The sequence below is a fragment of the Rhinolophus sinicus genome, chromosome 15, assembly GCF_057876585.1.
Source record: "Rhinolophus sinicus isolate RSI-liver-muscle chromosome 15, RSI-T2T, whole genome shotgun sequence".
Taxonomy (NCBI): domain Eukaryota; kingdom Metazoa; phylum Chordata; class Mammalia; order Chiroptera; family Rhinolophidae; genus Rhinolophus; species Rhinolophus sinicus.
In genome coordinates this window covers 108,532,637-108,550,559 of record NC_142515.1, presented here as the reverse complement: position 1 = coordinate 108,550,559, position 17,923 = coordinate 108,532,637, and the positions used below count along the sequence as shown (strand labels likewise).

General features: G+C 35.6%; 1 protein-coding gene across 1 annotated transcript in view; it reads left to right on the top strand.

Annotated features, from left to right (window-relative positions):
- Window positions 1–3,692: 3,692 nt before the first annotated feature.
- The window catches only part of GUCY1A1 (guanylate cyclase 1 soluble subunit alpha 1), a 93,679-nt gene continuing 79,448 nt past the window's right edge, over window positions 3,693–17,923 (top strand). The window contains exon 1 of the mRNA XM_088792566.1: window positions 3,693–3,712. The gene's annotated coding sequence lies outside the window, so the exon portion shown is untranslated. The remainder of the gene's footprint in view (window positions 3,713–17,923) is intronic.

Below are 17,923 nucleotides of genomic sequence, written 5' to 3'. Positions count from 1 at the left end.
GGTTCTCCTTTGTCTCTTGTTATAGCCTTTGTTTTAAATTCTATTTTGTCTAGTATAAGTATTGCTGCCCCAGCTTTTATTTTATTTTTTTCCATTTTCATGAAATAGCTTTTTATATCCCTTTACTTTCAGTCTGTGTGTGTCTTTCAAACCAAAGTAAGTCTCTTGCAGGCAGCATAGTATATAAGGGTTTTGTTTTCTTACACATTCAGCCACCCTATGTTTTTGATTTGAGCATTTAATCTATTTACATTGGAAGTAATTGTTGATAGATAGGTAATTATTGCCATTTTAGTGTTCATATTTTTAATTTTTTTATTTTCATTTTTGAAGAAATTCTTTTAACATACCTTGTAATACTGGTTTGGTGTTGATGAATTCCATTAACTCTTTCTTGTCTGGGAAGCTTTTTATCTATCCTTGGATTTTAAATGATAGCCTTGCTGAGTAGAGTAATCTTGGTTGTAGGTCATTCTTTTCATCACTTTGAATATTTTGTGCCAATTTCTTATGGCCTGCAAATTTTTTGTTGAGAAATCAGCTGACAGTCTTATGGAAGCTCACTTGTAGGTAACTAACTGTCTTTCTTTTGCTGCTTTAAGGATTCTCTCTCAGTCTTCCACCTCTGCCATTTTAATTATAATGTGTCTTGGTGTGGGCCTGTTTGGGTTCATCTTGTTTGGGACTCTCTGTACTTCTTTGGTTTGTATGTTTATTTCCTTCACCAGGTTAGGAAATTTTTCAGTCATTATTTCTTCAAATAAGTTCTTACTCTCTTGCTTTCTTTCTTCTCCTTTTGGTACTCCTAAGATGTGAGTGTTGCTATGCTTGATATTGTCCCAGAGGTCTCTTAAACTATCCTGATTCTTTTTCTGCTGTTCCAATTCGGTGTTTTCTGCTATCTTGTCTTCCAAATCACTGATTTGACCCTCTGCTTCATCTAGTCTGCTGGCAATTCCTTCTAGTGCATTCTTCATTTCAGTTATTGTGTTCTTCACCTCTGACTGGTTCTTTTTTTGTGGTTTCTATGTCCTTTTTTATGCTTGCTATCTCTTTGTTGAAGTTCTCACTAAGTTTCTTGAGCATTCTTATAACCATTGTTTTGAACTCTGGTAGGATACTGCTTCCATTTTGTTTAGATCTTTTTCTGGAGTTTTCTCCTGTTCTTTATTTTGGGACATATTTCTTTGTTTTCTCATTTTGGCTGCCTCTTGGTGTTTGTTTCTATGTATTAGGTAGATCTGCCGTGTCTTCCAGTCTTGGCTGGGTGGCCTTATGTAGTAGGTGCCCTGTGGGGCCCAGTAGTACAGTCTCCTTGGTCACCTGCTCTGGGTACTCCAGGAGTGTCCCTTGTGTGTGCCCTTCTGTTATAGTTGAGCCTTGATTGCTGTTGGCACATCAGTGGGTGGTATTGACCTTCAGGCTGACTGGCTGTGGTGTTTGGCCATGTCCATAGCTTATAAGCTGCTGTACAGTGGGCTTTCTCCGTGGAGTGGGATTTGCCCCAGCAGACTCTAGTGCCCCTTGAGATATCCCTTTGGGTGCTACTTGTGGGGCTAATTGGGTGGTTCTCTGGTGTGATCCGAAGCCAACCTTTAAGTTTGTTTATTCTGGGGCCTCTTGGGAGGGCTCCAGTGCAGGACCAGGTCACCCACTGCCCATGACCCACCAGAGAGTACCTGGTAGGAGCTGCAAAGTGATCCATAGTTGGTTGATGCCTGTGCTGTACTTGGAGGCACATGGTAGAGGCCATGCTGTGAACTGAGGACAGCTGCCACCAATACCAGGTCTGGGGTAGCTTCACAAAAAGCCAGGACACTCTGGGCCCTGCTACCACCTGCCCACTCCTGTAAGGTTCATCCGCTGACAAATCCTCCTAGGTACAAAGTTGGGTGTGGTGGGGTCTCTGAGTCATGTGGGTGGAAGGAGCAGAGCTCACCAGACCAATACAAATTCAGATTTGGCCATGGACATGGGGGAGGGACTCAACACAGAAAAGATGATGTCTTTCTGCCAACTGCATGAGAGGTGCGACCCACACAGGGAAAATGTCAACTGTCCCTCAGTCCTCATCCCAAAGTTACACAACTCAGTCTCTCCCCATGTCTCCACTGTCCCCTGAGTCACTGTCTCTTCTCTGGAGCCTAGGGTGAATCCCTGCACTAGCCCTTTAAGAGATTGTCTAGGTTTTCTGAAGCCTCTGTGCCCCCTGGATGGTCAGAATGCCAACTGTTTTTCATAGCCAAATGTTGTGGGGCCTCTTCTTCCTGGCACCAGTACTCCGGGCTTGGGATTCTGGTGTGGGGATTGTGTTCTTTGTCCCCCCGTGGGGAACCTCTGTGGCTGAGATATCTCTCCCGATTTTCAACTGCCACACATGGGTGTGGAACCTGCCCATTTTTTGTCAACAACCTTCCTACCAGTATCGACGTGGCTTCTTAATTATAAAACTTCTGTTCAGCTAGACTTCAGATGGTTCTCCAGGTTGATTGTTCTAAAATTTAGTTCTAATTTTGATATGTTCATGGGATAAGGAAAGCATAGTATTTATCGACTCTTTCATCTTTCATTTTTAACTTATCTGTGTCTTTACATAAAAATTGGGGTTCTTGGAGATAGCCTTTAGTAAAATCTTTTTTTATATATATCATCTGAAAATATCTTCCTTTTAATTCATTTTTAAGGTAATTTATATCTAATATGATTATTGATGTGTGGGTATAAATTTATTATCTTGTTATTTGACTTTCCTTTGTTACATCTGTTCTGTGTCTCTTTCCCTCCTTTTCTGCATTCCTTCAGATTAATAGACATTTTTATTATTACTGTTTCATTTTATCTCCTTTTTTGGCTTCTTAACTATAACTCTTTTTTTTTTTTTTTAATCATATGCTTTAAGGACTATATAGGGAGTAAGCAAATTACAGCTCACAGGCCTAACCCAGCTCATTCTGTTTTTATAAGTAAATTTTTAGTGGAACACAGACACACTCAAAATATTTCTTTTTCTTTCTCTCTCTCTCTCTCTCTCTCTCTTTCTTTTCTTTCTTTTTTTCTTTCCTTATCTATTTATTGCTGCAATGGCAGAATTGCGTACTTGAGTCAGGGACTGGTCAGAAAGCCTAAAATATTTACCATGTGGCCCTTTACAGATAAGTCTGCCAAAACCTGGTCTATATTATACCTTCTTAACTTATCGCAGTCTGCCTTTAAGTAAAAACATACCATTTCACTTACAGAAAAATCTTACAACAAAATTCTTCTATTTCTCCTCCCAACTCTGAGCTAATATTGTTATATTTTCTATTTCTACATATGTTATGAAGCTCCCAATGTACAGTTATTTTTGCTTTAGACAGTCAATTATATTTTAAAGAGATTCTGATATAAGAAAAATATTTTATTTTCACTCACATATTTGAATATTCCACTACTCTTCATTTTTTGTGTAGATCAAGGTTTCATATAATATCATTTTCCTTCTGCCTGAAGGAATTGTTTGAAATATTTATTGTAGTAAGAGTCTATTGGTAAAAAATTGTTCAACTTTTATATATCCAGAAAAGCCACTGTTTTGGGCATTTATTTTCTAAAGGTATTTTTTCTGGAGAGAGAATTCTAGTTTGACAGTTTTTTGTTGTTGTTTTTTTTTTTCCCCTTTCAGGACTTTTCTGATGCTGCTCTACTGTGTCTGACTTGCATTTTTCCGATGGTAAGTCTTTTGCTGTTTTTTGTTGTTGTGCATTTAATCTATCTTTTTTCCAATGGCTGCTTTTAAGTTTTTTCTCATAATTACTGTTTTAAGCCATTTAATTATGGTGTTCCTTGAAATAGTTTTCTTCATGTTTCTTGTACATGTTTTTTGAACTTCCTAGACCTATGTTTTTATAATTTTCATTGAATTTAGAAAATGTTCTATCCTTATTTCTACCCCCACAACCATCTCTCTTCTCTCCTTTGGGAACTCTAATTACATATATTTGATACTCCTTGAAGTTTTCCCATGGCTCACTGGCCCTCTGTTCACTTTATTCAGTCCTTTTCCTCTCTGTTTCATTTTAGAAACTTTCTATTGTTATATACCAAGTTCACTGTTTTTTTCTTTTGCATTTACTCTTCTGTCAATCCTATCAAGTGTATTTTTCTCACATACTGTTTTTTCATCTCTAAAAGTTTGATTTGGATGCTGTTAAAAAAATATTTCTGGTATCTCTTGAACATGTTTTCTCTACCTTCTTGAAAGTATGAAACAGAGTTACAAGTTTGTATTTATTAATTCTATCATGTGGTCATTTCTAAGTTTTTTTTTAAATAGATTGACTTTTGTCCTAGTAGCTATATGTCTTACTTTTTCTGTTACTGTGTATGCCTCTCACTTATTTACTGGATGCCATAAACTGTTAATTAGTCCATTCTTGCTAGATATTTTGATATTTGTATTAAAGTTCTGGAGACATGTTCTGCGCTGCAGTTAAGGTATTTGGAAACAGGTTTATGCTTGCAATTTTGTTAGGTGGGCTCAGAGTATCTTATAGTCTAAGGCTAATTTTACCTTACTATTGAGGCCAAACTCTTCAAAATAATATACTTTGGAATTAAAAAGGTTTTCTATTCTGCTCATTTGGGAACACAAAGTATTCTCAGTTCTTTGTGAGGCTTGAGTGTTAAAAGTGGTTATTTCCTAGCATCCAATAAAGTCCTCACATGAATGACCTGAATAAGTAGGAACCTCTGCAGCTCTCTGGAATTCTCCCTCTTTGTGTAGTTCCTCTTCTCAAGTACCCTATGAATACTTGGAGCCTCCTTCACAGTCCCAGATTCTCACCACGTCTCCTCAACTCAGGGAGAACACAAGACTCTCTCAATTTGTTTCCTGAGTTCCCCCTGTAGTAAATAAACTGGAGCAATATAGCTACTGCATTTGTCTCCCCTGTTTCAGGGATCACTCCTTTGTGTGGTCCAGTATCAATCTAGGAATACAAGTATTTCATGTATTTTGTTCTGTGTTAGTTGTTGCTTGTGGGAAAGTGAACCATCTCACTTCAATTTGGCCAAAACCATGTGAGGCTTTTAGAGTGTGTTTTTAACAGTTCAAAGCAATCTGTATCTCTTATAAATTTTTACTTACATTATTTTTAAGGTGTTAAAAAGGAACATAATTATGTTTACATTAAATCTTTGAGGAGATCCACACTTATCTATAATCCCCCCACTCTTCAGGTGAAAATGCTTGTCCTAGGACCCAGCGCTCTAGGTTTTCTCTAAACAACTATGTCAAAAATGACAGCTATGACATTTTCACTTTGACAGGTACATAGTTTAGGATTCTTAAAAATCACTTATATGTGAGATGCTTATTTGCATAACCTTTTCCCTAATGCTTTTGTTAAATAATTTCTTTTAAATACTGTTCCTTTTTTTCATCAAAGATTGAATTGATTTCATTTAGTGCTAAAATTTCCAAATGAGTTGGAAGATATATAAATACAGAATTGACAGTATATTATTAGTGTCATCTTATTAAATACACCTTTCAGTGTGAACTTTCTACAGCTGATTTTTGGTGCATAAATTTACTGCTAACATTGATGTACAAATATAATACAAAATTTCCAAGGTAAATTTTATGGAGGAATTGAGAAGCAAGTTTCCAAAAAAAATAAATCTATCCTCAGTAATGTTTTAGGGAAAAAAATGTGATTCTTTTCAATATAATTATAAACAATTTTTATTATAAATATAATACATCTTAAGTGTTAAAAAAGCTTAAAATACAAATAAAAAGGAGAAAGACTAAGATTATTATTTCAGAATCAGAAGAAATACTACCAGCAATTTGGTGTATTTTATTTCAGTCTTTATTTTTCTCTATTATATAGGTCTTTTTATGTTTATTTTTATTGTAAAATAATGTAATCAAATTGCACATATTTTGTAAACTTGCTTTTTTTTGCTTTAATATCAGCTTATAGCCTTCTAAATAGCTTCAGTTCTCTGTTTTTGTGATTTAATATTTACATTATTCTTCCCTTCTGTTTAAAAGCCAGATGTTTATCACTTGCGAATACAAAAGTAACTGCTTTTTATAGAGAAAAAAAAGACATACTCAATATCCAAAATTTTTGTCTGTATTCCAAATAAAACATTCGAGATGAACATTTACCTTTGTTAATCAACTATTTGTTGAACCAGTCTTTCCCTTTGGGGTAGATGATTTTTCCAAAACTTTATTTCAGGAACTTCCCCTTTTGAATTTTTCACAAGGGACTGGTCCAAACATGTCGGGCATGCCACAGCCCTAACACAACCGCCCCATTCCTCTCAGAAGTGCCACGTGATAGATGTTACAAGAGCAGAGAGGAAATCAAAGAGGAGCCACAGCCTGTTAGAAACCATTAAGTGTTTGAACCTTCTAAGAATAAAGAAAACCCCCACTATTCAATAATGTATAAAATAAGACAGTATTGACAACATAATTTCCAGCATGTGAGGAATGAGATAGTCTAATAAATATAGAGGGGTCCATGTTTTTGCGTCTGTGTTCAGCCTGCACAAAACGATTACCTGAGGTACTTGTTAAAAATCCAGATCCCCTTGTCTATCCCAGAACCACTGACTCAAAATCACCTGGGAAGATTCTACTTTTGACAAATTTCCCTCCCCTGGAAATTCTAAAGATGTAGCAAGTTAGGGGGAAAATAATTCATATGACTATGTTTTTTTCTCAAACTATTAAACTTCCTCAAATAATGTGATCCTAAAACTATATCGAATACCTTTGTCTCCGCTGATTCAGAAAAGGCACTTCACAATCTTACTGGATCCCAAGAGCAGCATAAAGAACACACATGATAAAAATTGTTGAATTTTTTAATGTTATGTGTGTTTTTTCCACAATAAATAAGGAACACACATTATAATGTAATCATATAGATTATAAGAAATAGTGTAATGAACAGATGATTTTTCATAGAACTTTCATGTACCGTTGATGTTCAGATTATTTCAGGGTATTCTATAACATTCACGCTCAACTTATGTTGATTAGCAAAGCACGGTGGTTATCAAACTTAAAGTTATCTGGTATAAATTTATTTGCAGTAGTGATGTGAATCATGTATTCACAACAGAGTTTCACAATCTCCATGATTTGTGCCGTTTCTTATAAAATAACTCATTACTTTACTGCTAACTTGAGCTAAAACTCCTTCAGGGAAAAGCCAGTTTCTCTATCAAATAAGTAAACCCCTTAATAGTGTACCATAATCAGGTTTACCAAAGGAATGAGGATAGTGGAAGCGAAAAGCAAATAGGATTTAGCGATCAGTGTAAGAGAAAGCTACAGAAATACCTGCAGGGATGGGTCATCTGAGTAAGATGTTCTCACAATAGTGGACATGGAAAATAAGGTCTTGGGGGGAAAAGTTCACTTTTATGAGAGATTTCTCTTCTTCTAAGTTCCCAAGTGTTGGCCTGGGAATAGCATGCACCAGGAATCATAAATCTTGACCAGCTTGTTGCTATTTTTCCTCGTTACTAACAATTCAAGCAAGTCCAACAATTATGCTTGCAATTCGCTACTTTTCCTGTTTGGGGTTTGTTGGTTGTTTTTCCCCCCATTGATAACCTTCCCCATTCCTACATTTTAATTCTTACATAAGATATTTTTTTCCATTCCAATCCCTTTAATAGTTATATAAGGTCAATGTGCCAAATGGTAATGAATATGTGATTAATAAGTATCTATTAAAATTTGCTCTTGCTTATTTTTTAATGTGCATTTGACTGCATAATATGAAAAGAGAAGAACATAGCTTGTGAAGCTGATTTTTCTTCCAGTAAGGAAGTTGTGGCATGGATAATGACATGGGTGGGGTAGCAGGACAGAGCAAGGTCTGTGTAATGCAAAATAAGTTGTCAAATTCGGGGATACAGGTTTTGAGCATCTGTATCTTTGGCTTTCTTTCCTTTAATCAGTGAACTGACTAAAAGGAAGCTGCATGTCTTTTCCTTGAAATAAGGTGTATGCTCTGGAACACTGCAAAAGAGCAAGGAAGACAAATTCAGTATATTTCATTTCTTTCAGTCTGGCATGCAGATGGTAAGATTCCTGTTCTCATAAATTATAAAGCATCAGTCCTGCTCTTGGTTTTGGGGAGACTTAAACAGTCAGAACTTCATCTTCGTGACTCCTAACTGATCCCTGTCCTTAAATAGTTACTTTCATTATATGTTTACTTTCTTTTATTTATTCTTTAAGCATAGTAGCATCAATGACATTAGTAGTTATTTTATATATATGTTACATTGGTAGGTGGTATATTGTCACATGATGTGGTGTGTGAGTGTGTGTGTGTGTGTAACATACTAGTACCTATTTTGTGATATTGTGATTTATAATAAGAAATATATTTCCTAAGTGACAACATCAAAGTATCTTTTGTTATGTTAATGAAGTGACTGTGGGATGCTCCTTAAGTAACTTAAGGGTGAGGGCTGGTTGCCAGGAGAACCAACCGTGTAATTAGAGGGTTGGAACTTTCAGTCCCACCCTGTGACCTGGAGATGCAGTTCAATCACCAAAGGCCAACGATTTAATCAATCATCCCTATGTAATGAAGTCATAAAAACCCAAACAGATGGCATTTGGAAAGCTTTTGGATTGGTGAACATGTGGAGATTTGGGAGAGTGTTGCTACCGGAGAGGGCCTGGCCCTTTCCCCATACCTTGCCCCATACATCTCTTCTATATGGCATTCCTGTATGATATCCTTTTATAGCAAAGCAGTGATCTAGTAAGTACAATGTTTCTCTGAGTTCCCTGAGTTCTGTGAGCTGCTCTAGCAAATAATCAAACCCAAAAAGGAGGTCATGGAAACCTCTGATTTATAGCCAGTTGGTCAGAAGTACAGGTAACGACCTGGGTTTGTGATTGACAACCTGAATTGGAGGGCGTCTTTGGAACCTACACTCTGTAGCAGGTAGGGCAGATGCACAAATGATAACCTGGGCTTGTGATTGGCATCTGAAGTGTTTGTGGGAAGGAGTGAACCCTTAACCTGTGGAATCTGATGCTATGTCCAGGTAAATAGTACCAGAATTGAGTTGAATTTTAGGATACCCAGCTTACTCATTTCACTAGACCCACTTAAGAAATGCTGTTTCCTTATCAGGTCACAATATTAATATCTAATACTCTCTCCCTCGGTCTACAGTATGAAAGTGTCATTAACATTCTACTCTCACAATGTACAATCATTAGTTTCTTTAATTATGAAAATGACTTATGTAATTATATCATCAATTACAAAACCACAAATGGAAGTTAGGTTTGAAATCTTCAATAGCAAAGTTTATATTGCCTGTCATTTTTTAAATAAAAAAGAAATTAATAATATATTCACCTCTATGTGCAAAACCTGTATTGTTACATAATGGACATTCATGTTCAGTGGCATGGTAGAATTACATTATATTTTGAACTTGGTAACTTATCTTGAAGTTCGTTTGTAATGTATTTCTATTTGGAAGTTTTATGAAGTAAAAAGCATCCAGGTTAAAAAAAAAAGATTGGCTAAATATAACTCTTATTTTTTATAAAATGAGTTCTCCTTATCTAAAAGGCACTGGGTTGAACTTTGGATATAAGTCTTTTGAAAAGCCAGCTTAGCCGTGTATCATGGTATTAGAATAGCAGGTACCATTTTTAGAGATGTTTGCTGGTGAACTTTCCTCCAAAAATTAAAGACACAGTCTCTACCCTGCCTCAATTTACAACTTCTTGAACTGTGGCAGAACACAATCTTAACCACATCCACTCTGGTTCACCATCACCCTGGATCCTTTGGACCCTCATCTCATCCTACTCCCAGGTCCCTGAAAAGCAGACGGGCCAGGCTGGGCAGGGGATGAGGGTCAAGGCACTTTTTGGTCTCACTCACCAGTGTGTGAGGCAGAAGGATAGGAATGGTCACGAACTTACCATTTTCAAGTGCTTACTACATGCCAGTGGTTATGTTAGGTGCTTTACAAATTCTCTCATTTATCCTCACAGTAACGATAAGAAGTGGAAAACTCAAGCTCAGAGGGCTTAAACAGCATATAGTAAATCCCACAGCTTAAAAGTGATAGAACTGATATTCAAATCTAGTTGGGTTTAGCCCTCGCACTTTATTCAGTACTGTCCCTCAAAGACAAAACAAAGAACAGATGTTAGGTTTTTATGTCCTCAATGGCAATTACAACATGGTCTCAATAAGCAGTTATGAGAGGAGGGAAGGAAAGGACAGAAGGAAGGAAGGACAGAAAGAAGGAAGAAAAGAGGAATGGAGAAAGGAACAAGGAGATGCAGTGAAGAGAATTCAAGAGTATAAAAATCATTAGGCCATTCAGAACCAAAGGCAGAGCCACACAAGGGTCTACCAGGTTGTATCTGCTTTCTCATGCTGAAGATAATCTCCTCTGAGCCTTAGTTTGGCAGATTTTTGTTGATGCCTGTATCATTTATTTCATTAGAAGTTGCAAAGTAATGATTTTCTAATTGTCTCAGTCCTTTGGCAATTATTAGTTGGAATATTTTTTAAAAACTTTCTATGTATCACATTGAGTGCTCAGCCCTTTACCCTCATATGCCACACCCTCCCTGCTTACCCTCTGGTAACCACTAAACTATTGTCTGTGTCTATGAGTTTTTGTTTCTTCATTTGTTTGTCTTGTTCCTTTGTTTTTTTCTGTTTTGTATACCACATATCAGTGAAATCATATGGTTCTCGACTTTTTCTGTTGACTTATTTCACTTAGCATAATAATCTCAAGATCCATCCATGTGGTCGCAAATGGCACTATTTCATCTTTTCTTATGGCAGAATAGTATTCCATTGTGTACATATACCACATCTTGTTTATCCAGTCACCCTAATAAACTTTAATTAAAAAAAACAAACAACAAAACAACTTTCTATCATCAACTAGTATTATTTGGTTACTCTGAAGCCCTTTTGAAAGGGAAAAGCTCAGAATTACCATGATTTCAAGGCGATTGGGCTTGGAGAATGTTGTGCTTTCTAGATCTTCTGACTAAGCAGACTAGCATGACCATTGTCACTTCAAGTGAACCAACCACAGTTCACTCAGCAGCTGAGACACTCATGTCTCTGAGTTTAAAGCCTTTGTATTCTTAGAACTCAAACCACAGACACCGGGGCACTTTCCTAAATATGTCTGAAGCTCCGAGGCATTGCCAAACATGTTGAATGACCTTATGTAATTCATAGACAGTATACAATTATGAATTTAGTAAAGGCTTGTAGAAGAGATGGTTTGTAATGTGCTCACTCTCTAATAGTAAGCTGCCTCACATTCTGCAATATATTTATACAAAGGAACCCCATACTTTGTGACTCCTCACAGGGACACATCCACCCGGCCAAGCATTTCCTCCTTCACAGTCTAACCTTGAAAATCCCAAATTGGAACTAGTAATTGGATGCGATTACTCCATCTTACCCTGACCCTCAACTCTATGGGAGTCTCTTATGGTCCAGGGATAGGAATCGCAATATGTAGATAATAAGGGAGATCCATTGTAGAGTCCTTTCTGATTTCCTGTTAAGTAATATGTTTGCTCACAGGATTTGTCAGATTGTTTTCCTCAATTAGTGTTTCCATTTGTCTAAAGCAAATCAATGTCAGCACCTTGCCAATGGAGACACGCTTTTGAATTGTTTGCTAAGGATTGCTTGATTACAGCAGAATCAATGGGCTCTTTGAAATATCTGCTCTAGAAAACAATTTCTTAATTTTAAAAAGCCTTATGTGATAACTCTAGTTTATTGTTATAGTTTCTTTTTCCCTTAATAAGACCTAGTTTGTGTGAGAAATCTTTTGTTAGTGCTTATCGGTAAATCAGACTGGAAGAAAATGAATTTTTTTTTTTTTTTGCTAGGACCAAAGTTCTTGATCAAAGATACAGGACAACTGTTATGTTTTTATGCCAGAGTTTGAAAATATTCTGTTGATGTTTTTGGTTAAGACTGATCAAGAACAAGTTCTTCATACAAGAGTGAAAGCAACTTGCCAATTGATGATGATTTTGGATCTAATTTTAATGTTTTCCTAAATTTGGAAAGACCTTTTATGGACATTGCAGTGCCTGTAGCAGAGAAGTGTAGAAACTATGAGTGTTATAACTATGCTTTTAATTGTTTATTGTTAAATCCTTTTAAGGTGATTATGAATATAACCCCAATTATGAATATTAGCCACAGGAAAAATGAATTGCTTTTGCGGCCTGTTTGCAATTGCCTTCATCTCTACTGTTTTCCAGAAGATACCATATGTGTATGAAGGCAAATCAGAGGGCTCAGCTTTCAGCCCACGCTTCTCCTTAGCTGCAGGGAGTTTTCCTTGTCAGCTGAGCAAGGTTCCTGGCAACTGAGCTGCAATCTCTTAGTAGTGCTGTTTAGTTTGGAAAGACACCTAGGAGGTAAGTGCCCAGACCCAAATACCTAGGACAGAAGAGAATGCACTTTCAGTCTTCTGCAGTAGCTTCAGCAACAAAGGTCTACAGACAAATTACTCTCTTCTAATTTCTTCCTCTTTTCTTTATCCTTTCCCTTTCTTTTCTTTATTCCCTCTTACCGGCTTCTTTTGTTTTTCTTCCTCTCTTCTCACTAAACATTCCCTTTCTTATTCTACTTCTCTCTTTTCTGCTCACCACAAATCTTCTTAAGTTTGCATTTTTTCTTCTCTACTCTCCGTCTTCCTTTTTCACTCCCAACTTCTTTTTTTCCTTTTCTTCTCTTCTCACTTCCACCTGTCATTCGAAAGACTTAAGATCTCACTGAGCATGTATAGACATTCCAAACAAACTGTATTTATGGAGGATAATACCTTCTCTAATTCCACTTTTTCAATGGTTGTTTCTAAAAGTTAAAGGTGTATCAGAGAATGCAAAGTGTTGGGTGGTAAATGCTGTTTTCCACCAGGATTTTACTTAGTTCTTCTTAACCCCGTAAGGTAATTAGATTTTTCGCCATCTAATGCTATGAGACCTTAAACTCAGAAGCAAAACTGAAGAATATTGGCCTTGATTGTTTCTGACTGACTTGACTTGAGACTTTCCACCAACAGAGAAATCCCAGAAACCTGTCCAGTCAGAAGAAGAGGTGAAAATATTTGTTAACTTTAAATTGCTCATTCTTATTAATGTAGACATAACATACTGTAGGTTTAACAATGTAGACATATTTCCAACAACAATGCACCAGATAAATAAACTACAGTAGTTCCATCTTGTATTAGCATTGGGAGGAGAATTGGTATGTAAGATCACAAATGAGACTCAGAGCCTGCTAATTGAATGATTTCGTTTATCTGCTTCTCTGTATTCAAGACGGGCAAGAAAATAGCTTCATGCTAGTTGAAAATTATCTATTTAAGGAATTTTCTGTTTTATTACTGTTTTCTGTCTCTTTATAACACCTACTTTATGTTGTTTTAAAGGTTTTTGATGAAAGTTAAGGTTTATTAACTCTTCTTCATGACAAGGATTTTAATAAAGGACACGTATTACTCAGATGGAAAAGAGTAGTTTATACTTTTTTCTAAAACAACTATATTTTCTCCAGGAATAAAGTAAAACTTCAAACCATATAAACTAGTTTTATTTTCTCTTACAATCATTCAAAATACATCCTGTCTTCTGGGGCTTAAATTCCTATAAAAAACAAAGATTATTATTTTCTATTGTTTCAAAATTTAAAAAAAATAGAAGTCAATTATCTTTTAAGCCCTATGTATAAAATGTATAATAAATGAATTGCACAAAATCAATACAAACAAGAGATTCTTTTGTGGGTTTCATACCTGCTAGAAGCATCAGGAATCTACTTTTAGAATGGAAACAGTTCCAACTTCTTCAGTTTTCTATTTGATTACAGAAAAACTGACTGTAGAACGTTAACTGTAGAACTCGCTACTTATTTTCTTCTCTCCACCCAGCTATTTTAAGTTTCCTTTGTTTCTCCTAACTGAACTTATTAATTTTTTCTAAAAATGGATCTTTATACCAAAGTCAGTAAGTCAGTCCTGAAATATTATTTCAATAAGGCTGACACGTAAAAGACAGGTTCCTTTTGCACGTTTTCCAGAGCAGCAACATGAGAAGCCTAAATAAAACATATTGAAGGAAGACTTTTTAGTAAGAAAATGTATATAGCCTGTTCATTCTCATTAAATTGTTGACTTAGGGTCTGATCTTAACTCCATAGTCACTGACATTTCTATTTGTGTACTGTCAGAGGACAATAGCAATTCTTGCTTAGAAAGGAAACATATCCAGTCCTTTCCAGAAACATCTTGAACTTCCTAAAGTAGGGTGAATGGACTATGGGGAAAAATACATTAGCTCTTGGTCAAAGGAACAATTAACTAAAACAGATATAAATCAGGACAGCTGTAAGCATTCGGTTGTGATGAGGAAAAGGAAAAGCAGAAATTATTTTGTGTTTCAAGAGAGTGTAGGAGATTTCTTTCAAATCTAAAAATCACAACCAAAAGAACATAAAGCTTAACCAGAAATAACAGCACTATGATTCTTGGAAAAGTATCAAGACTGTTTTTCAATAAAATAATCAGTACATCTGAGGGATCTACTCTACTGACAATCTTATACTATTTATATTGATGTTGCAATATACAACAGTGTATATTTTGGACCAAAGTCATGCTAAAATAAGGCAACACAACACATGGTCAACCACAGAAGTGTTATTTTATAGAGCAAGCTTCCATTAATGACAATATAGATATGTATCACCAAACTTACACTAGATTTAAGATGGAGCAATCACTCCCACAGTTACATTTCAATAATTTATATGATTAAATGATTCTATTTTAAGTCAATTTCATAATACACAGGAATGCTAAATTAGTGTAACTTCATATCTAAACTAAAAAAACTGCGTAATTTTATATGAAATCATGGTCTATTCCATTAAGAATCTTCTCTAAAGATTCAATGAAACCATAATATTGTTAATGTATAAAAATACATTAGGGGCTAATTGCTTAATGGGCGGGTATATTCATTTCATCTGAAAAATATGATGTCTATGAAACCATATAAACATGTATACAACTTATGTTATATACTTTTTATATACTTTGTAAATATCCAAACCACTTTTAATAAAGAATAAACTACTTCTTTGGATTTAGATAATGATCTATATCAGAATTTCCAAATTAATGGAACAAAATAGAAAAAAGTGCTTGAAACCATAAGTTATATTTAGGTATTTGTCAAGAAGCCAGATTCCATGGGTCTTGAATATCTGACCCTTTGGCTTCTTCCCACATAATCAACCCTTTAACCCAGACTTGGAGTAAAGGGAATAACAGTATTTTTTTTCCCTTCTCTGTTTAACTTGGCTAAACTTTCTATAGAAACTCCTCTTTCCCACAGCCTAATTCCAAACAAATTGTAATATTAACAATACCCTTACCATAGTTAATTCAGTCATTTTGCCAGTTAGACTGATGAAAGACCAACATTAGATATCATTTCCTTTTTAGGTGAGAAAGCAATTAGGAATTTCAACCGAAGATTGACTTGTATTCTTACTAGTAAATTTCCTTTCTTCTCCCACCCCCACCCATTGCACTTGAGCAAAAATTCATGTCATGGGGACATCATAGCAAAAAACCATGAGGAAGATAATATAAAATGATCTAGAAAGATATACCTTTCCTTCATAAGTAACCAATAAATAGTAGAATGCTAGAAAATGAACCACAGACAAGCCCCTGAAATTGTCATTTTTCCAGGTTAAATTTGAAAGGGTCAAATGTCTTATTGCTTTTTTGTAGGCCACAGAGAGAAAATATAAGAATTTAAGAAACAATTATATTTCCTAAATCAGGAAAGAACAAAGTGAAAAACTTATATATGTTTTGGGTAGAATGGCTAGAGGTTGAAGAAGCAAGACAGTCTAAATCGTACAGAAGGGAATTAAACATGAACTATGGGGTTGGGGGATACGTTATTTCAGCTTTGCTCTGGGTTTACCTAGTTCATTTGACAGAACAGCAGCAACCAGGAAACATGTCAAAAATCTTCTTTAATGGGGCAAGGAGGGTTTAGCGATTGTATATGTGCTAGGCACAACACTGGGCAAGCAGCTGGCTAGTCTCAGCATTTTCCAAGTCAGGGGTCAGTGGAACGCTAAACTCCCATAAATTATTTAAATGGTGTCCACAGTGGTGGAAACGGAAGGTTGTGGGTAACAGTGTTAGTGATTACATATGATTTAGAAATATTATTAATTTATTCATAATTTGAAACTTTACTGTGCTAAAAAATGCTTTTGCTTTGTTTAATTCAACATTTCCCAAGTTAACTTCAGCAAACAACTTTCCTCTCTGACCTGCCCCGCCCCATACACACACCTGAAATCTTTAACAATCCACAGGACATAGGTGTCCTGCAAAGATACATTTTAGTAAATGATAATCATCATTGCCAGTTGTCTGAACGAGGGCTTGGGTATATCGGTGAGGAAGGAGGAAAATACTAAGGACTTGGTCACTCCCAGGAAATACTCAGTGATCTAACAGTATTGATGAAGGCTAAGGAAAGTTCCGAAGCTGATTTCCGTTTTTAGAGACCTGAACATGGATCATGTAGAAGCTTAACATTCAACCATATAGAGCAGTTTATGCTGATGGGCAGAGCAGTGGAAGCTTTTCTGTCTTTCTCTGTATCCAAAGCAGGTATCTAACATTCTTACTGAATGCTGAGTAGTCATATTGACCAGTATTTGAAGAGTTTTCTTTCTTTATCTATTTAATGAACTTTAAGATCACTTCTAGGACATTAGGTATTTTCTGTAACTGTGGTTCCTCTTCTTTCACATAGAAAATTAATTTTCCCAATTTAGATAGGATCATAGAACAAAGCCTGATACTTATTTCAGTCATAAATATTCTTAAATACAATTGAAGTACATGGAAATTCTGTTTAATATAGCACATAAACATGAAAACTAGGCCCTCGAAAAATTTACTTGATAAGCTTTGTCTCTTCTTATACATACATTGTAGAATAGAATAAATGTCTGAGAAGGCCAGAATTAGAAAAATATTGAAGATAATTATGATACAGAAAAGAGTATAACCCATTAAATCTTTTGAATGACTCCTCTGACTTGTAACTAAAGTACTGTATTGCTCAATCGTGTGGATTCCCAAAAGAGTTGTAAAACAGCATAATTGGAAGCCATTGTTTGAGATCATTTTATTTTCTATGTTATCCCTATATTCTGAAGATCCACAATGTGTCTGGGAAATGGGCAATCCTGATACTACTAACTAAAATACCCACTCTCTGTTGTTGTTGGGGGAGGTTAGGAGAACTATATTTAAATAATGTCTTTCTACACTTAACGTCATGACTGAGTATAGCGGTAATTTGATGATGCTGTTAAAATTTTGCTCATGTCAAAGTCAGGAGAGTTCTCATTTCTGAAAGATACTAACAAGCTTCATAGTATAAAAGATGAAAGAAAGTTTCATATAATGAATACTCATTTAGCAGATAAGAATCCTGAGTATTAGTCTCTGATTTATTTCTTCATTATCTGCATAACTCTGGTATCAAGATAATCTTTCTGACATTGTGATATTTTATTTCTAGGCTAGAGATAATAACATCTATCTTATGATATGTTGTTTGTGGCAATTTCATCATGAAGAAGCAAATACATTTTGAAAAATGCAAATTTCTATATTTCCTTAAGATAGAATTAAATCATAGCTTTTTGACAGAATGGGGAGGGTGGGCAGAGTGTCTCATCATCAATGAGAAGCTGAGGACCTGGCCATGAAAACTGGCAAGAACAAAGGGGTCTTAGCAGTAGGA